General features: G+C 43.8%; 1 long non-coding RNA gene across 6 annotated transcripts in view; it reads left to right on the forward strand.

Annotated features, from left to right (window-relative positions):
• The window catches only part of LOC137217935 (uncharacterized), a 1,539,267-nt gene that overhangs the window by 1,324,621 nt on the left and 193,005 nt on the right, over window positions 1–21,641 (forward strand). For 5 of the 6 annotated variants that reach the window (XR_010940334.1, XR_010940329.1, XR_010940332.1 and 2 more), the window contains exon 7: window positions 1,533–1,618. This is a non-coding gene — a long non-coding RNA (uncharacterized lncRNA). The remainder of the gene's footprint in view (window positions 1–1,532; window positions 1,619–21,641) is intronic. The other variant, XR_010940330.1, reaches the window with a different exon arrangement.

The following is a 21,641-nucleotide window of genomic DNA, read 5'->3' on the forward strand; positions in this document are numbered from 1 at the left end:
ACATAGATTTCATTGCTGAGTGATATTGCATTGTACGTAAGTACCACAACTTCTTTATCCATTTTTCGCTTTCTGCGATATTGAACTTGTACCATAAACGAGGTTCTTGTAAACAGAGCCGACCCAAACTTTGGGGTGGCTGTGTCTTTTTGATTTTAATTTCCCTAATCTATAGGACCAAAAATGGAAGTGCCCTAGGCTCTGTTGCTTTGTTTTTCAGATGTTTCAGGAAACACCATACACTTCTCCAGAGTGGCTGTTGGCAATTTACATCCCGCCCATCAGCCTAAGTAGGCTCCAAGTTCTCCATGGTCTGTCCTGCCTTTCTGGATTTTACACTTTTTTCAGATGGCCCTTTTGACCGGGGGGCAGTGAGACTTCATTGTAGTGCAGATTTCCTTTGCAAGCTTGCTTGGTTGGCCAAAAAGGGCGTATGCGTTTTTTCCTGAATATATTCAGGAAAAAACGCATACGCCCTTTTTGGCCTAGTGCATCATTGTGGACGGTCTGCCTCTTTTCTTATGCTTTACATGCAATTCCAGTCTACCTCCTGAAATCGGTTTCCTGCAATTCTGCCTCGCTTTCAAGTCCTCTTGGCAGCCTTACTTCAATATATTTTTGTACGACAGCTGTCATTTAGAACTCTGAAGGTTTGTGAATTACAGTGCCCCTGAGCTACTTTCTTCAACTCGCTTTCTTGTGAGCTGGCCGCAACACCGCAGGATTGCTTCAGGCCCTAGTGTGGTTCCGGCACGGCTCGCTGAGCCTTTGGTTAATTCCTCTTCCTGGTGGGAAATGAGAGTAAAATTTGCCCGTCCAGACACCTCCAGCTAGTCTCTCATTGGTTCTCCCTATTCCTGTTCATTTTCCGCAGAAATTGCAAACTGGGTCAAACAGGAGTTTAAAGGCACTGACTCTCCAAGTGGGGAGAGTGTTAGTAAAGCATCTGGAATGTTGCACCCGAGTACCAGGGGACGAAAACTGAGACACATTTGAACACGTTTCCCGATCACACGGTGGATCATACTCTGGGTTCCACGTGCATGTTTTAGCTGAAGGAAGAATCCCTTACCTGGAGAGTTGAGACACATGGAATGGGTACCATGCAATATGACTTCAAAGGGTCTGCATTTGCTCACCGAACCTCACCAATCCTATCACTGCTGCGTTTATGCCGCTGTACACACGCTTGATTCTCTTTCGGAGACATATCAATCCATAGGCTTTAAGATTCTTACTAGTCAGGTATATTCTTAGGCGTTTAATATGGGGTGTTGAGTCCACTTCGTTGAGCATGCAGTAGCTCTTGTCTATTACATATTTGACTTATGGAAATGTATCTGTGCTAATTTCAATCTCTGGTTTTATGCAGCACCCCAACTCACCTTTCCCCTTAAGCAAGCATAAGTTGGTTTTCTACATTTGAGACCCTATTCTGTTTTGTAATTCAGTTCCTGTGTAGCCAAGTTTACATTCCGTGTATTAGTGATACCTCATGATGTTTCTTTTTCTGTGTGACTTATTTTACTTAGAATCATCATACCTGAATTCACTCATTATGCTGCTACTGGCCTGATGACATAGATTTCATTGCTGAGTGATATTGCATTGTACGTAAGTACCACAACTTCTTTATCCATTTTTCGCTTTCTGCGATATTGAACTTGTACCGTAAATGAGGTTCTTGTAAACAGAGCCGTCCCAAACTTTGGGGTGGCTGTGTCTTTTTGATTTTAATTTCCCTAATCTATAGGACCATAAGTGGAAGTGCCCTAGGCTCTGTTGCTTTGTTTCTTAGATGTTTCAGGAAACACCATACACTTCTCCAGAGTGGCTGTTGGCAATTTACATCCCGCCCATCAGCATAAAAAGGCTCCCAGTTCTCCATGGCCTGTCCTGCCTTACTGGATTTTACACTTTTTTCAGATGGCCCTTTTGACCGGGGGGCAGTGAGACTTCATTGTAGTGCAGATTTCCTTTGCAAGCTTGCTTGGTTGGCCAAAAAGGGCGTATGCGTTTTTTCCTGAATATATTCAGGAATATATTCAGGAAAAAATGCATACGCCCTTTTTGGCCAAGTGCATCATTGTGGACGGTCTGCCTCTTTTCCTATGCTTTACATGCAATTCCAGTCTACCTCCTGAAATCGGTTTACTGCAATTCTGCCCTGCTTTCAAGTCCTCTTGGCAGCCTTACTTCAATATATTTTTGGACGATAGCTGTCATTTATAACTCTGAAGGTTTGTGAATTACAGTGCCCCTGAGCTCCTTTTTTCAACTGGCTTTCTTGTGAGCTGGCCGCAACACCGCAGGATTGCTTCAGGCCCTAGTGTGGTTCCGGCATGGCTCGCTGAGCCTTTGGTTAATTCCTCTTCCTGGTGGGAAATGAGAGTTAAATTTGCCCGTCCAGACACCTCCAGCTAGTCTCTCATTGGTTCTCCCTATTCCTGTTCATTTTCCACAGAAATTGCAAACTGGGCCAAACAGGAGGTTAAAGGCACTGACTCTCCAAGTGGGGAGAGTGTTAGTAAAGCATCTGGAATGTTGCACCCGAGTACCAGGGGACGAAAACTGAGACACATTTGAACACGTTTCCCGATCACACGGTGGATCATACTCTGGGTTCCACATGCATGTTTTAGCTGAAGGAAGAATCCCTTAAACCTGGAGAGTTGAGACCCATGGAATGGGTACCATGCAATATGACTTCAAAGGGTCTGCATTTGCTCACCGAACCTCACCAATCCTATCACTGCTGCGTTTATGCCGCTGTACACACGCTGGATTCTCTTTCGGAGACATATAAATCCATAGGTTTTAAGATTCTTACTAGTCAGGTATATTCTTAGGCGTTTAATATGTGGTGTTGAGTCCACTTCGTTGAGCAAGCAGTAGCTCTTGTCTATTACATATTTGGCTTATGGAAAGGTATCTGTGCTAATTTCAATCTCTGGTTTTATGCAGCACCCCAAGTCACCTTTCCCCTTAAGCAAGCATAAGTTGGTTTTCTACATTTGAGACCCTATTCTGTTTTGTAATTCAGTTCCTGTGTAGCCAAGTTTACATTCCGTGTATTAGTGATATCTTATGATGCTTCTTTTTATGTGTGACTTATTTCACTTAGAATCATCGTACCTGAATCCACTCATTATGCTGCTACTGGCCTGATGACATAGATTTCATTGCTGAGTGATATTGCATTGTACGTAAGTACCACAACTTCTTTATCCATTTTTCGCTTTCTGCGATATTGAACTTGTACCGTAAACGAGGTTCTTGTAAACACAGCCGTCCCAAATTTTGGGGTGGCTGTGTCTTTTTGATTTTAATTTCCCTAATCTATAGGACCATAAGTGGAAGTGCCCTAGGCTCTGTTGCTTTGTTTTTTAGATGTTTCAGGAAACACCATACACTTCTCCAGAGTGGCTGTTGGCAATTTACATCCCGCCCATCAGCATAAGAAGGCTCCCAGTTCTCCATGGCCTGTCCTGCCTTTCTGGATTTTACAGTTTTTTCAGATGGCCCTTTTGACCGGGGGGCAGTGAGACTTCATTGTAGTGCAGATTTCCTTTGCAAGCTTGCTTGGTTGGCCAAAAAGGGCGTATGCGTTTTTTCCTGAATATATTCAGGAAAAAACGCATACGCCCTTTTTGGCCAAGTGCATCATTGTGGACGTTCTGCCTCTTTTCCTATGCTTTACATGCAATTCCAGTCTACCTCCTGAAATCGGTTTCCTGCAATTCCGCCCCGCTTTCAAGTCCTCTTGGCAGCCTTACTTCAATATATTTTTGGACGATAGCTGTCATTTATAACTCTGAAGGTTTGTGAATTACAGTGCCCCTGAGCTCCTTTCTTCAACTCGCTTTCTTGTGAGCTGGCCACAAACCGCAGGATTGCTTCAGGCCCTAGTGTGGTTCCGGCATGGCTCGCTGAGCCTTTGGTTAATTCCTCTTCCTGGTGGGAAATGAGAGTTAAATTTGCCCGTCCAGACACCTCCAGCTAGTCTCTCATTGGTTCTCCCTATTCCTGTTCATTTTCCGCAGAAATTGCAAACTGGGCCAAACAGGAGGTTAAAGGCACTGACTCTCCAAGTGGGGAGAGTGTTAGTAAAGCGTCTGGAATGTTGCACCCGAGTACCAGGGGACGAAAACTGAGACACATTTGAACACATTTCCCGATAACACGGTGGATCATACTCTGGGTTCCACATGCATGTTTTAGCTGAAGGAAGAATCCCTTAAACCTGGAGAGTTGAGACCCATGGAATGGGTACCATGCAATATGACTTCAAAGGGTCTGCATTTGCTCACCGAACCTCACCAATCCTATCACTGCTGCGTTTATGCCGCTGTACACACGCTGGATTCTCTTTCGGAGACATATAAATCCATAGGTTTTAAGATTCTTACTAGTCAGGTATATTCTTAGGCGTTTAATATGGGGTGTTGAGTCCACTTCGTTGAGCAAGCAGTAGCTCTTGTCTATTACATATTTGGCTTATGGAAAGATATCTGTGCTAATTTCAATCTCTGGTTTTATGCAGCACCCCAACTCACCTTTCCCCTTAAGCAAGCATAAGTTGGTTTTCCACATTTGAGACCCTATTCTGTTTTGTAATTCAGTTCCTGTGTAGCCAAGTTTACATTCCGTGTATTAGTGATACCTTATGATGTTTCTTTTTCTGTGTGACTTATTTCACTTAGAATCATCGTACCTGAATCCACTCATTATGCTGCTACTGGCCTGATGACATAGATTTCATTGCTGAGTGATATTGCATTGTACGTAAGTACCACAACTTCTTTATCCATTTTTCGCTTTCTGCGATATTGAACTTGTACCATAAACGAGGTTCTTGTAAACAGAGCCGACCCAAACTTTGGGGTGGCTGTGTCTTTTTGATTTTAATTTCCCTAAGCTATAGGACCATAAGTGGAAGTGCCCTAGGCTCTGTTGCTTTGTTTTTTAGATGTTTAAGGAAACACCATACACTTCTCCAGAGTGGCTGTTGGCAATTTACATCCCGCCCATCAGCATAAGAAGGCTCCCAGTTCTCCATGGCCTGTCCTGCCTTTCTGGATTTTACAGGTTTTTCAGATGGCCCTTTTGACCGGGGGGCAGTGAGACTTCATTGTAGTGCAGATTTCCTTTGCAAGCTTGCTTGGTTGGCCAAAAAGGGCGTATGCGTTTTTTCCTGAATATATTCAGGAAAAAACGCATACGCCCTTTTTGGCCAAGTGCATCATTGTGGACGGTCTGCCTCTTTTCCTATGCTTTACATGCAATTCCAGTCTACCTCCTGAAATCGGTTTCCTGCAATTCTGCCCTGCTTTCAAGTCCTCTTGGCAGCCTTACTTCAATATATTTTTGGACGATAGCTGTCATTTATAACTCTGAAGGTTTGTGAATTACAGTGCCCCTGAGCTCCTTTTTTCAACTGGCTTTCTTGTGAGCTGGCCGCAACACCGCAGGATTGCTTCAGGCCCTAGTGTGGTTCCGGCATGGCTCGCTGAGCCTTTGGTTAATTCCTCTTCCTGGTGGGAAATGAGAGTTAAATTTGCCCGTCCAGACACCTCCAGCTAGTCTCTCATTGGTTCTCCCTATTCCTGTTCATTTTCCACAGAAATTGCAAACTGGGCCAAACAGGAGGTTAAAGGCACTGACTCTCCAAGTGGGGAGAGTGTTAGTAAAGCATCTGGAATGTTGCACCCGAGTACCAGGGGACGAAATCTGAGACACATTTGAACACGTTTCCCGATCACACGGTGGATCATACTCTGGGTTCCACATGCATGTTTTAGCTGAAGGAAGAATCCCTTAAACCTGGAGAGTTGAGACCCATGGAATGGGTACCATGCAATATGACTTCAAAGGGTCTGCATTTGCTCACCGAACCTCACCAATCCTATCACTGCTGCGTTTATGCCGCTGTACACACGCTGGATTCTCTTTCGGAGACATATAAATCCATAGGTTTTAAGATTCTTACTAGTCAGGTATATTCTTAGGCGTTTAATATGTGGTGTTGAGTCCACTTCGTTGAGCAAGCAGTAGCTCTTGTCTATTACATATTTGGCTTATGGAAAGGTATCTGTGCTAATTTCAATCTCTGGTTTTATGCAGCACCCCAAGTCACCTTTCCCCTTAAGCAAGCATAAGTTGGTTTTCTACATTTGAGACCCTATTCTGTTTTGTAATTCAGTTCCTGTGTAGCCAAGTTTACATTCCGTGTATTAGTGATATCTTATGATGCTTCTTTTTATGTGTGACTTATTTCACTTAGAATCATCGTACCTGAATCCACTCATTATGCTGCTACTGGCCTGATGACATAGATTTCATTGCTGAGTGATATTGCATTGTACGTAAGTACCACAACTTCTTTATCCATTTTTCGCTTTCTGCGATATTGAACTTGTACCGTAAACGAGGTTCTTGTAAACACAGCCGTCCCAAATTTTGGGGTGGCTGTGTCTTTTTGATTTTAATTTCCCTAATCTATAGGACCATAAGTGGAAGTGCCCTAGGCTCTGTTGCTTTGTTTTTTAGATGTTTCAGGAAACACCATACACTTCTCCAGAGTGGCTGTTGGCAATTTACATCCCGCCCATCAGCATAAGAAGGCTCCCAGTTCTCCATGGCCTGTCCTGCCTTTCTGGATTTTACAGTTTTTTCAGATGGCCCTTTTGACCGGGGGGCAGTGAGACTTCATTGTAGTGCAGATTTCCTTTGCAAGCTTGCTTGGTTGGCCAAAAAGGGCGTATGCGTTTTTTCCTGAATATATTCAGGAATATATTCAGGAAAAAACGCATATGTCCTTTTTGGCCAAGTGCATCATTGTGGACGTTCTGCCTCTTTTCCTATGCTTTACATGCAATTCCAGTCTACCTCCTGAAATCGGTTTCCTGCAATTCTGCCCCGCTTTCAAGTCCCCTTGGCAGCCTTACTTCAATATATTTTTGGACGATCGCTGTCATTTAGAACACTGCAGGTTTGTGAATTACAGGGCCCCTGAGCTCCTTTCTTCAACTGGCTTTCTTGTGAGCTGGCCGCAACACCGCAGGATTGCTTCAGGCCCTAGTATGGTTCTGGCATGGCTCGCTGAGCCTTTGGTTAATTCCTCTTCCTGGCGGGAAATGAGAGTTCAATTTACCCGTCCAGACACCTCCAGCTAGTCTGTAATTGGTTCTCCCTATTCCTGTTCATTTTCCGCAGAAATTGCAAACTGGGCCAAACAGGAGGTTAAAGGCACTGACTCTCCAAGTGGGGAGAGTGTTAGTAAAGCTTCTGGAATGTTGCACCCGAGTACCAGGGGACGAAAACTGAGACATATTTGAACACGTTTCCTGATCACACGGTGGATCATACTCTGGGTTCCACATGCATGTTTTAGCTGAAGGAAGAATCCCTTAAACCTGGAGAGTTGAGAACCATGGAATGGGTACCATGCAATATGACTTCAAAGGGTCTGCATTTGCTCACCGAACCTCACCAATCCTATCACTGCTGCGTTTATGCCACTGTACACACGCTTGATTCTCTTTCGGAGACATATAAATCCATTGGTTTTAAGATTCTTACTAGTCAGGTATATTCTTAGGCGTTTAATATGGGGTGTTGAGTCCACTTCGTTGAGCAAGCAGTAGCTCTTGTCTCTTACATATTTGGCTTATGGAAAGGTATCTGTGCTAATTTCAATCTCTGGTTTTATGCAGCACCCCAACTCACCTTTCCCCTTAAGCAAGCATATGTTGGTGTTCTACATTTGAGACCCTATTCTGTTTTGTAATTCAGTTCCTGTGTAGCCAAGTTTACATTCCGTGTATTAGTGATATCTTATGATGTTTCTTTTTCTGTTTGACTTATTTCACTTAGAATCATCGTACCTGAATCCACTCATTATGCTGCTACTGGCCTGATGACATAGATTTCATTGCTGAGTGATATTGCATTGTACGTAAGTACCACAACTTCTTTATCCATTTTTCACTTTCTGCGATATTGAACTTGTACCGTAAACGAGGTTCTTGTAAACAGAGCCATCCCAAACTTTGGGGTGGCTGTGTCTTTTTGATTTTAATTTCCCTAATCTATAGGACCAAAAATGGAAGTGCCCTAGGCTCTGTTGCTTTGTTTTTCAGATGTTTCAGGAAACACCATACACTTCTCCAGAGTGGCTGTTGGCAATTTACATCCCGCCCATCAGCCTAAGTAGGCTCCAAGTTCTCCATGGTCTGTCCTGCCTTTCTGGATTTTACACTTTTTTCAGATGGCCCTTTTGACCGGGGGGCAGTGAGACTTCATTGTAGTGCAGATTTCCTTTGCAAGCTTGCTTGGTTGGCCAAAAAGGGCGTATGCGTTTTTTCCTGAATATATTCAGGAAAAAACGCATACGCCCTTTTTGGCCTAGTGCATCATTGTGGACGGTCTGCCTCTTTTCTTATGCTTTACATGCAATTCCAGTCTACCTCCTGAAATCGGTTTCCTGCAATTCTGCCTCGCTTTCAAGTCCTCTTGGCAGCCTTACTTCAATATATTTTTGTACGACAGCTGTCATTTAGAACTCTGAAGGTTTGTGAATTACAGTGCCCCTGAGCTACTTTCTTCAACTCGCTTTCTTGTGAGCTGGCCGCAACACCGCAGGATTGCTTCAGGCCCTAGTGTGGTTCCGGCACGGCTCGCTGAGCCTTTGGTTAATTCCTCTTCCTGGTGGGAAATGAGAGTAAAATTTGCCCGTCCAGACACCTCCAGCTAGTCTCTCATTGGTTCTCCCTATTCCTGTTCATTTTCCGCAGAAATTGCAAACTGGGTCAAACAGGAGTTTAAAGGCACTGACTCTCCAAGTGGGGAGAGTGTTAGTAAAGCATCTGGAATGTTGCACCCGAGTACCAGGGGACGAAAACTGAGACACATTTGAACACGTTTCCCGATCACACGGTGGATCATACTCTGGGTTCCACGTGCATGTTTTAGCTGAAGGAAGAATCCCTTACCTGGAGAGTTGAGACACATGGAATGGGTACCATGCAATATGACTTCAAAGGGTCTGCATTTGCTCACCGAACCTCACCAATCCTATCACTGCTGCGTTTATGCCGCTGTACACACGCTTGATTCTCTTTCGGAGACATATAAATCCATAGGCTTTAAGATTCTTACTAGTCAGGTATATTCTTAGGCGTTTAATATGGGGTGTTGAGTCCACTTCGTTGAGCATGCAGTAGCTCTTGTCTATTACATATTTGACTTATGGAAATGTATCTGTGCTAATTTCAATCTCTGGTTTTATGCAGCACCCCAACTCACCTTTCCCCTTAAGCAAGCATAAGTTGGTTTTCTACATTTGAGACCCTATTCTGTTTTGTAATTCAGTTCCTGTGTAGCCAAGTTTACATTCCGTGTATTAGTGATACCTCATGATGTTTCTTTTTCTGTGTGACTTATTTTACTTAGAATCATCATACCTGAATTCACTCATTATGCTGCTACTGGCCTGATGACATAGATTTCATTGCTGAGTGATATTGCATTGTACGTAAGTACCACAACTTCTTTATCCATTTTTCGCTTTCTGCGATATTGAACTTGTACCGTAAATGAGGTTCTTGTAAACAGAGCCGTCCCAAACTTTGGGGTGGCTGTGTCTTTTTGATTTTAATTTCCCTAATCTATAGGACCATAAGTGGAAGTGCCCTAGGCTCTGTTGCTTTGTTTCTTAGATGTTTCAGGAAACACCATACACTTCTCCAGAGTGGCTGTTGGCAATTTACATCCCGCCCATCAGCATAACAAGGCTCCCAGTTCTCCATGGCCTGTCCTGCCTTACTGGATTTTACACTTTTTTCAGATGGCCCTTTTGACCGGGGGGCAGTGAGACTTCATTGTAGTGCAGATTTCCTTTGCAAGCTTGCTTGGTTGGCCAAAAAGGGCGTATGCGTTTTTTCCTGAATATATTCAGGAATATATTCAGGAAAAAATGCATACGCCCTTTTTGGCCAAGTGCATCATTGTGGACGGTCTGCCTCTTTTCCTATGCTTTACATGCAATTCCAGTCTACCTCCTGAAATCGGTTTACTGCAATTCTGCCCTGCTTTCAAGTCCTCTTGGCAGCCTTACTTCAATATATTTTTGGACGATAGCTGTCATTTATAACTCTGAAGGTTTGTGAATTACAGTGCCCCTGAGCTCCTTTTTTCAACTGGCTTTCTTGTGAGCTGGCCGCAACACCGCAGGATTGCTTCAGGCCCTAGTGTGGTTCCGGCATGGCTCGCTGAGCCTTTGGTTAATTCCTCTTCCTGGTGGGAAATGAGAGTTAAATTTGCCCGTCCAGACACCTCCAGCTAGTCTCTCATTGGTTCTCCCTATTCCTGTTCATTTTCCACAGAAATTGCAAACTGGGCCAAACAGGAGGTTAAAGGCACTGACTCTCCAAGTGGGGAGAGTGTTAGTAAAGCATCTGGAATGTTGCACCCGAGTACCAGGGGACGAAAACTGAGACACATTTGAACACGTTTCCCGATCACACGGTGGATCATACTCTGGGTTCCACATGCATGTTTTAGCTGAAGGAAGAATCCCTTAAACCTGGAGAGTTGAGACCCATGGAATGGGTACCATGCAATATGACTTCAAAGGGTCTGCATTTGCTCACCGAACCTCACCAATCCTATCACTGCTGCGTTTATGCCGCTGTACACACGCTGGATTCTCTTTCGGAGACATATAAATCCATAGGTTTTAAGATTCTTACTAGTCAGGTATATTCTTAGGCGTTTAATATGTGGTGTTGAGTCCACTTCGTTGAGCAAGCAGTAGCTCTTGTCTATTACATATTTGGCTTATGGAAAGGTATCTGTGCTAATTTCAATCTCTGGTTTTATGCAGCACCCCAAGTCACCTTTCCCCTTAAGCAAGCATAAGTTGGTTTTCTACATTTGAGACCCTATTCTGTTTTGTAATTCAGTTCCTGTGTAGCCAAGTTTACATTCCGTGTATTAGTGATATCTTATGATGCTTCTTTTTATGTGTGACTTATTTCACTTAGAATCATCGTACCTGAATCCACTCATTATGCTGCTACTGGCCTGATGACATAGATTTCATTGCTGAGTGATATTGCATTGTACGTAAGTACCACAACTTCTTTATCCATTTTTCGCTTTCTGCGATATTGAACTTGTACCGTAAACGAGGTTCTTGTAAACACAGCCGTCCCAAATTTTGGGGTGGCTGTGTCTTTTTGATTTTAATTTCCCTAATCTATAGGACCATAAGTGGAAGTGCCCTAGGCTCTGTTGCTTTGTTTTTTAGATGTTTCAGGAAACACCATACACTTCTCCAGAGTGGCTGTTGGCAATTTACATCCCGCCCATCAGCATAAGAAGGCTCCCAGTTCTCCATGGCCTGTCCTGCCTTTCTGGATTTTACAGTTTTTTCAGATGGCCCTTTTGACCGGGGGGCAGTGAGACTTCATTGTAGTGCAGATTTCCTTTGCAAGCTTGCTTGGTTGGCCAAAAAGGGCGTATGCGTTTTTTCCTGAATATATTCAGGAAAAAACGCATACGCCCTTTTTGGCCAAGTGCATCATTGTGGACGTTCTGCCTCTTTTCCTATGCTTTACATGCAATTCCAGTCTACCTCCTGAAATCGGTTTCCTGCAATTCCGCCCCGCTTTCAAGTCCTCTTGGCAGCCTTACTTCAATATATTTTTGGACGATAGCTGTCATTTATAACTCTGAAGGTTTGTGAATTACAGTGCCCCTGAGCTCCTTTCTTCAACTCGCTTTCTTGTGAGCTGGCCACAAACCGCAGGATTGCTTCAGGCCCTAGTGTGGTTCCGGCATGGCTCGCTGAGCCTTTGGTTAATTCCTCTTCCTGGTGGGAAATGAGAGTTAAATTTGCCCGTCCAGACACCTCCAGCTAGTCTCTCATTGGTTCTCCCTATTCCTGTTCATTTTCCGCAGAAATTGCAAACTGGGCCAAACAGGAGGTTAAAGGCACTGACTCTCCAAGTGGGGAGAGTGTTAGTAAAGCGTCTGGAATGTTGCACCCGAGTACCAGGGGACGAAAACTGAGACACATTTGAACACATTTCCCGATCACACGGTGGATCATACTCTGGGTTCCACATGCATGTTTTAGCTGAAGGAAGAATCCCTTAAACCTGGAGAGTTGAGACCCATGGAATGGGTACCATGCAATATGACTTCAAAGGGTCTGCATTTGCTCACCGAACCTCACCAATCCTATCACTGCTGCGTTTATGCCGCTGTACACACGCTGGATTCTCTTTCGGAGACATATAAATCCATAGGTTTTAAGATTCTTACTAGTCAGGTATATTCTTAGGCGTTTAATATGGGGTGTTGAGTCCACTTCGTTGAGCAAGCAGTAGCTCTTGTCTATTACATATTTGGCTTATGGAAAGATATCTGTGCTAATTTCAATCTCTGGTTTTATGCAGCACCCCAACTCACCTTTCCCCTTAAGCAAGCATAAGTTGGTTTTCCACATTTGAGACCCTATTCTGTTTTGTAATTCAGTTCCTGTGTAGCCAAGTTTACATTCCGTGTATTAGTGATACCTTATGATGTTTCTTTTTCTGTGTGACTTATTTCACTTAGAATCATCGTACCTGAATCCACTCATTATGCTGCTACTGGCCTGATGACATAGATTTCATTGCTGAGTGATATTGCATTGTACGTAAGTACCACAACTTCTTTATCCATTTTTCGCTTTCTGCGATATTGAACTTGTACCATAAACGAGGTTCTTGTAAACAGAGCCGACCCAAACTTTGGGGTGGCTGTGTCTTTTTGATTTTAATTTCCCTAAGCTATAGGACCATAAGTGGAAGTGCCCTAGGCTCTGTTGCTTTGTTTTTTAGATGTTTAAGGAAACACCATACACTTCTCCAGAGTGGCTGTTGGCAATTTACATCCCGCCCATCAGCATAAGAAGGCTCCCAGTTCTCCATGGCCTGTCCTGCCTTTCTGGATTTTACAGGTTTTTCAGATGGCCCTTTTGACCGGGGGGCAGTGAGACTTCATTGTAGTGCAGATTTCCTTTGCAAGCTTGCTTGGTTGGCCAAAAAGGGCGTATGCGTTTTTTCCTGAATATATTCAGGAAAAAACGCATACGCCCTTTTTGGCCAAGTGCATCATTGTGGACGGTCTGCCTCTTTTCCTATGCTTTACATGCAATTCCAGTCTACCTCCTGAAATCGGTTTCCTGCAATTCTGCCCTGCTTTCAAGTCCTCTTGGCAGCCTTACTTCAATATATTTTTGGACGATAGCTGTCATTTATAACTCTGAAGGTTTGTGAATTACAGTGCCCCTGAGCTCCTTTTTTCAACTGGCTTTCTTGTGAGCTGGCCGCAACACCGCAGGATTGCTTCAGGCCCTAGTGTGGTTCCGGCATGGCTCGCTGAGCCTTTGGTTAATTCCTCTTCCTGGTGGGAAATGAGAGTTAAATTTGCCCGTCCAGACACCTCCAGCTAGTCTCTCATTGGTTCTCCCTATTCCTGTTCATTTTCCACAGAAATTGCAAACTGGGCCAAACAGGAGGTTAAAGGCACTGACTCTCCAAGTGGGGAGAGTGTTAGTAAAGCATCTGGAATGTTGCACCCGAGTACCAGGGGACGAAATCTGAGACACATTTGAACACGTTTCCCGATCACACGGTGGATCATACTCTGGGTTCCACATGCATGTTTTAGCTGAAGGAAGAATCCCTTAAACCTGGAGAGTTGAGACCCATGGAATGGGTACCATGCAATATGACTTCAAAGGGTCTGCATTTGCTCACCGAACCTCACCAATCCTATCACTGCTGCGTTTATGCCGCTGTACACACGCTGGATTCTCTTTCGGAGACATATAAATCCATAGGTTTTAAGATTCTTACTAGTCAGGTATATTCTTAGGCGTTTAATATGTGGTGTTGAGTCCACTTCGTTGAGCAAGCAGTAGCTCTTGTCTATTACATATTTGGCTTATGGAAAGGTATCTGTGCTAATTTCAATCTCTGGTTTTATGCAGCACCCCAAGTCACCTTTCCCCTTAAGCAAGCATAAGTTGGTTTTCTACATTTGAGACCCTATTCTGTTTTGTAATTCAGTTCCTGTGTAGCCAAGTTTACATTCCGTGTATTAGTGATATCTTATGATGCTTCTTTTTATGTGTGACTTATTTCACTTAGAATCATCGTACCTGAATCCACTCATTATGCTGCTACTGGCCTGATGACATAGATTTCATTGCTGAGTGATATTGCATTGTACGTAAGTACCACAACTTCTTTATCCATTTTTCGCTTTCTGCGATATTGAACTTGTACCGTAAACGAGGTTCTTGTAAACACAGCCGTCCCAAATTTTGGGGTGGCTGTGTCTTTTTGATTTTAATTTCCCTAATCTATAGGACCATAAGTGGAAGTGCCCTAGGCTCTGTTGCTTTGTTTTTTAGATGTTTCAGGAAACACCATACACTTCTCCAGAGTGGCTGTTGGCAATTTACATCCCGCCCATCAGCATAAGAAGGCTCCCAGTTCTCCATGGCCTGTCCTGCCTTTCTGGATTTTACAGTTTTTTCAGATGGCCCTTTTGACCGGGGGGCAGTGAGACTTCATTGTAGTGCAGATTTCCTTTGCAAGCTTGCTTGGTTGGCCAAAAAGGGCGTATGCGTTTTTTCCTGAATATATTCAGGAATATATTCAGGAAAAAACGCATATGTCCTTTTTGGCCAAGTGCATCATTGTGGACGTTCTGCCTCTTTTCCTATGCTTTACATGCAATTCCAGTCTACCTCCTGAAATCGGTTTCCTGCAATTCTGCCCCGCTTTCAAGTCCTCTTGGCACCCTTACTTCAATATATTTTTGGACGATCGCTGTCATTTAGAACACTGCAGGTTTGTGAATTACAGGGCCCCTGAGCTCCTTTCTTCAACTGGCTTTCTTGTGAGCTGGCCGCAACACCGCAGGATTGCTTCAGGCCCTAGTATGGTTCTGGCATGGCTCGCTGAGCCTTTGGTTAATTCCTCTTCCTGGCGGGAAATGAGAGTTCAATTTACCCGTCCAGACACCTCCAGCTAGTCTGTCATTGGTTCTCCCTATTCCTGTTCATTTTCCGCAGAAATTGCAAACTGGGCCAAACAGGAGGTTAAAGGCACTGACTCTCCAAGTGGGGAGAGTGTTAGTAAAGCTTCTGGAATGTTGCACCCGAGTACCAGTGGACGAAAACTGAGACATATTTGAACACGTTTCCTGATCACACGGTGGATCATACTCTGGGTTCCACATGCATGTTTTAGCTGAAGGAAGAATCCCTTAAACCTGGAGAGTTGAGAACCATGGAATGGGTACCATGCAATATGACTTCAAAGGGTCTGCATTTGCTCACCGAACCTCACCAATCCTATCACTGCTGCGTTTATGCCACTGTACACACGCTTGATTCTCTTTCGGAGACATATAAATCCATTGGTTTTAAGATTCTTACTAGTCAGGTATATTCTTAGGCGTTTAATATGGGGTGTTGAGTCCACTTCGTTGAGCAAGCAGTAGCTCTTGTCTCTTACATATTTGGCTTATGGAAAGGTATCTGTGCTAATTTCAATCTCTGGTTTTATGCAGCACCCCAACTCACCTTTCCCCTTAAGCAAGCATATGTTGGTGTTCTACATTTGAGACCCTATTCTGTTTTGTAATTCAGTTCCTGTGTAGCCAAGTTTACATTCCGTGTATTAGTGATATCTTATGATGTTTCTTTTTCTGTTTGACTTATTTCACTTAGAATCATCGTACCTGAATCCACTCATTATGCTGCTACTGGCCTGATGACATAGATTTCATTGCTGAGTGATATTGCATTGTACGTAAGTACCACAACTTCTTTATCCATTTTTCACTTTCTGCGATATTGAACTTGTACCGTAAACGAGGTTCTTGTAAACAGAGCCATCCCAAACTTTGGGGTGGCTGTGTCTTTTTGATTTTAATTTCCCTAAGCTATAGGACCATAAGTGGAAGTGCCCTAGACTCTGTTGCTTTGTTTTTTAGATGTTTCAGGAAACACCATACACTTCTCCAGAGTGGCTGTTGGCAATTAACATCCCGCCCATCAGCATAAGAAGGCTCCCAGTTCTCCATGGCCTGTCCTGCCTTTCTGGATTTTACACTTTTTTCAGATGGCCCTTTTGACCGGGGGGCAGTGAGACTTCATTGTAGTGCAGATTTCCTTTGCAAGCTTGCTTGGTTGGCCAAAAAGGGCGTATGCGTTTTTTCCTGAATATATTCAGAAAAAAACGCATACGCCCTTTTTGGCCAAGTGCATCATTGTGGACGTTCTGCCTCTTTTCCTATGCTTTACATGCAATTCCAGTCTACCTCCTGAAATCGGTTTCCTGCAATTCTGCCCCGCTTTCAAGTCCTCTTGGCAGCCTTACTTCAATATATTTTTGGATGATAGCTGTCATTTATAACTCTGCAGGTTTGTGAATTACAGTGCCCCTGAGCTCCTGTCTTCAACTCGCTTTCTTGTGAGCTGGCAGCAACACCGCAGGATTGCTTCAGGCCCTAGTGTGGTTCCGGCATGGCTCGCTGAGCCTTTGGTTAATTCCTCTTCTTGTTGGGAAATGAGAGTTAAATTTGCCCGTCCAGACACCTCCAGCTAGTCTCTCATTGGTTCTCCCTATTCCTGTTCATTTTCCGAAGAAATTGCAAACTGGGCCAAACAGGAGGTTAAAGGCACTGACTCTCCAAGTGGGGAGAGTGTTAGTAAAGCGTCTGGAATGTTGCACCCGAGTACCAGGGGACGAAAACTGAGACACATTTGAACACGTTTCCCGATCACACGGTGGATCATACTCTGGGTTCCACATGCATGTTTTAGCTGAAGGAAGAATCCCTTAAACCTGGAGAGTTGAGAACCATGGAATGGGTACCATGCAATATGACTTCAAAGGGTCTGCATTTGCTCACCGAACCTCACCAATCCTATCACTGCTGCGTTTATGCCGCTGTACACACGCTTGATTCTCTTTCGGAGACATATAAATCCATAGGTTTTAAGATTCTTACTAGTCAGGTATATTCTTAGGCGTTTAATATGTGGTGTTGAGTCCACTTCGTTGAGCAAGCAATAGCTCTTGTCTATTACATATTTGGCTTTTGGAAAGGTATCTGTGCTAATTTCAATCTCTGGTTTTATGCAGCACCCCAACTCACCTTTCCCCTTAAGCAAGCATAAGTTGGTTTTCTACATTTGAGACCCTATTCTGTTTTGTAATTCAGTTCCTGTGTAGCCAAGTTTACATTCCGTGTATTAGTGATATCTTATGATGTTTCTTTTTCTGTGTGACATATTTCACTTAGAATCATCGTACCTGAATCCACTCATTATGTTGCTATGGGCCTGATGACAGAGATTTCATTGCTGAGTGATATTTCATTGTACGTTAGTACCACAACTTCTTTATCCATTTTTCGCTTTCTGCGATATTGAACTTGTACCGTAAACGAGATTCTTGTAAACAGAGCCGTCCCAAACTTTGGGGTGGCTGTGTCTTTTTGATTTTAATTTCCCTAATCTATAGGACCATAAGTCGAAGTGCCCTAGGCTCTGTTGCTTTGTTTTTTAGATGTTTCAGGAAACACCATACACTTCTCCAGAGTGGCTGTTGGAAATTTACATCCCGCCCATCAGTCTAAGTAGGCTCCCAGTTCTCCATGGCCTGTCCTGCCTTTCTGGATTTTACACTTTTTTCAGATGGCCCTTTTGACCGGGGGGCAGTGAGACTTCATTGTAGTGCAGATTTCCTTTGCAAGCTTGCTTGGTTGGCCAAAAAGGGCGTATGCGTTTTTTCCTGAATATATTCAGGAAAAAACGCATACGTCCTTTTTGGCCAAGTGCATCATTGTGGACGTTCTGCCTCTTTTCCTATGCTTTACATGCAATTCCAGTCTACCTCCTGAAAACGGTTTCCTGCAATTCTGCCCCGCTTTCAAGTCCTCTTGGCAGCCTTACTTCAATATATTTTTGGATGATAGCTGTCATTTAGAACTCTGAAGGTTTGTGAATTACAGTGCCCCTGAGCTCCTTTCTTCAACTCGCTTTCTTGTGAGCTGGCCGCAACACCGTAGGATTGCTTCAGGCCCTAGCGTGGTTCCGGCACGGCTCGCTGAGCCTTTGGTTAATTCCTCTTTCTGGTGGGAAATGAGAGTTAAATTTGCCCGTCCAGACACCTCCAGTTAGTCTGTCATTGGTTCTCCCTATTCCTGTTCATTTTCCGCAGAAATTGCAAACTGGGCCAAACAGGAGTTTAAAGGCACTGACTCTCCAAGTGGGGAGAGTGTTAGTAAAGCATCTGGAATGTTGCACCCGAGTACCAGGGGATGAAAACTGAGACACATTTGAACACGTTTCCCGATCACACGGTGGATCATACTCTGGGTTCCACATGAATGTTTTAGCTGAAGGAAGAATCCCTTAAACCTGGAGAGTTGAGAACCATGGAATGGGTACCATGCAATATGACTTCAAAGGGTCTGCATTTGCTCACCGAACCTCACCAATCCTATCACTGCTGCGTTTATGCCGCTGTACACACGCAGGATTCTCTTTCGTAGACATATCAATCCATAGGTTTTAAGATTCTTACTAGTCAGGTATATTCTTAGGCGTTTAATATGGGGTGTTGAGTCCACTTCGTTGAGCAAGCAGTAGCTCTTGTCTATTACATATTTGGCTTATGGAAAGGTATCTGTGCTAATTTCAATCTCTGGTTTTATGCAGCACCCCAACTCACCTTTCCCCTTAAGCAAGCATAAGTTGGTTTTCTACATTTGAGACCCTATTCTGTTTTGTAATTCAGTTCCTGTGTAGCCAAGTTTACATTCCGTGTATTAGTGATATCTTATGATGTTTCTATTTCTGTGTCACTTATTTCACTTAGAATCATCGTACCTGAATCCACTCATTATGCTGCTACTGGCCTGATGACATAGATTTCATTGCTGAGTGGTATTGCATTGTACGTTAGTACCACAACTTCTTTATCCATTTTTCCCTTTCTGCAATATTGAACTTGTACCGTAAATGAGGTTCTTGTAAACAGAGCCGTCCCAAACTTTGGGGTGGCTGTGTCTTTTTGATTTTAATTTCCCTAATCTATAGGACCATAAGTCGAAGTGCCCTAGGCTCTGTTGCTTTGTTTTTTAGATGTTTCAGGAAACACCATACACTTCTCCAGAGTGGCTGTTGGCAATTTACATCCCGCCCATCAGCATAAGAAGGCTCCCAGTTCTCCATGGCCTGTCCTGCCTTTCTGGATTTTACACTTTTTTCAGATGGCCCTTTTGACCGGGGGGCAGTGAGACTTCATTGTAGTGCAGATTTCCTTTGCAAGCTTGTTGGTTGGCCAAAAAGGGCGTATGCGTTTTTTCCTGAATATATTCAGGAATATATTCAGGAAAAAACGCATATGTCCTTTTTGGACAAGTGCATCATTGTGGACGTTCTGCCTCTTTTCCTATGCTTTACATGCAATTCCAGTCTACCTCCTGAAATCGGTTTCCTGCAATTCTGCCCCGCTTTCAAGTCCTCTTGGCAGCCTTACTTCAATATATTTTTGGACGATCGCTGTCATTTAGAACACTGCATGTTTGTTAATTACAGGGCCCCTGAGCTCCTTTCTTCAACTCGCTTTCTTGTGAGCTGGCCGCAACACCGCAGGATTGCTTCAGGCCCTAGTGTGGTTCTGGCATGGCTCGCTGAGCCTCTGGTTAATTCCTCTTCCTGGCGGGAAATGAGAGTTCAATTTACCCGTCCAGACACCTCCAGCTAGTCTCTCATTGGTTCTCCCTATTCCTGTTCATTTTCCGCAGAAATTGCAAACTGGGCCAAACAGGAGGTTAAAGGCACTGACTCTCCAAGTGGGGAGAGTGTTAGTAAAGCTTCTGGAATGTTGCACCCGAGTACCAGGGGACGAAAACTGAGACACATTTGAACACGTTTCCTGATCACACAGTGGATCATACTCTGGGTTCCACATGCATGTTTTAGCTGAAGGAAGAATCCCTTAAACCTGGAGAGTTGAGAACCATGGAATGGGTACCATGCAATATGACTTCAAAGGGTCTGCATTTGCTCACCGAACCTCACCAATCCTATCACTGCTGCGTTTATGCCGCTGTACACACGCTTGATTCTCTTTCGGAGACATATAAATCCATTGGTTTTAAGTTTCTTACTAGTCAGGTATATTCTTAGGCGTTTAATATGGGGTGTTGAGTCCACTTCGTTGAGCAAGCAGTAGCTCTTGTCTATTACATATTTGGCTTATGGAAAGGTATCTGTGCTAATTTCAATCTCTGGTTTTATGCAGCACCCCAACTCACCTTTCCCCTTAAGCAAGCATATGTTGGTGTTCTACATTTGAGACCCTATTCTGTTTTGTAATTCAGTTCCTGTGTAGCCAAGTTTACATTCCGTGTATTAGTGATATCTTATGATGTTTCTTTTTCTGTGTGACTTATTTCACTTAGAATCATCGTACCTGAATCCACTCATTATGCTGCTACTGGCCTGATGACATAGATTTCATTGCTGAGTGATATTGCATTGTACGTAAGTACCACAACTTCTTTATCCATTTTTCACTTTCTGCGATATTGAACTTGTACCGTAAACGAGGTTCTTGTAAACAGAGCCATCCCAAACTTTGGGGTGGCTGTGTCTTTTTGATTTTAATTTCCCTAAGCTATAGGACCATAAGTGGAAGTGCCCTAGACTCTGTTGCTTTGTTTTTTAGATGTTTTAGGAAACACCATACACTTCTCCAGAGTGGCTGTTGGCAATTAACATCCCGCCCATCAGCATAAGAAGGCTCCCAGTTCTCCATGGCCTGTCCTGCCTTTCTGGATTTTACACTTTTTTCAGATGGCCCTTTTGACCGGGGGGCAGTGAGACTTCATTGTAGTGCAGATTTCCTTTGCAAGCTTGCTTGGTTGGCCAAAAAGGGCGTATGCGTTTTTTCCTGAATATATTCAGGAAAAAACGCATACGCCCTTTTTGGCCAAGTGCATCATTGTGGACGTTCTGCCTCTTTTCCTATGCTTTACATGCAATTCCAGTCTACCTCCTGAAATCGGTTTCCTGCAATTCTGCCCCGCTTTCAAGTCCTCTTGGCAGCCTTACTTCAATATATTTTTGGACGATAGCTGTCATTTAGAACTCTGCAGGTTTGTGAATTACAGTGCCCCTGAGCTCCTGTCTTCAACTCGCTTTCTTGTGAGCTGGCAGCAACACCGCAGGATTGCTTCAGGCCCTAGTGTGGTTCTGGCATGGCTCGCTGAGCCTTTGGTTAATTCCTCTTCTTGTTGGGAAATGAGAGTTAAATTTGCCCGTCCAGACACCTCCAGCTAGTCTCTCATTGGTTCTCCCTATTCCTGTTCATTTTCCGCAGAAATTGCCAACTGGGCCAAACAGGAGGTTAAAGGCACTGACTCTCCAAGTGGGGAGAGTGTTAGTAAAGCGTCTGGAATGTTGCACCCGAGTACCAGGGGAAGAAAACTGAGGCACATTTGAACACGTTTCCCGATCACACGGTGGATCATACTCTGGGTTCCACATGAATGTT

Source organism: Pseudorca crassidens (genome assembly GCF_039906515.1).
Source record: "Pseudorca crassidens isolate mPseCra1 chromosome 1 unlocalized genomic scaffold, mPseCra1.hap1 SUPER_1_unloc_3, whole genome shotgun sequence".
Lineage (NCBI taxonomy): Eukaryota > Metazoa > Chordata > Mammalia > Artiodactyla > Delphinidae > Pseudorca > Pseudorca crassidens.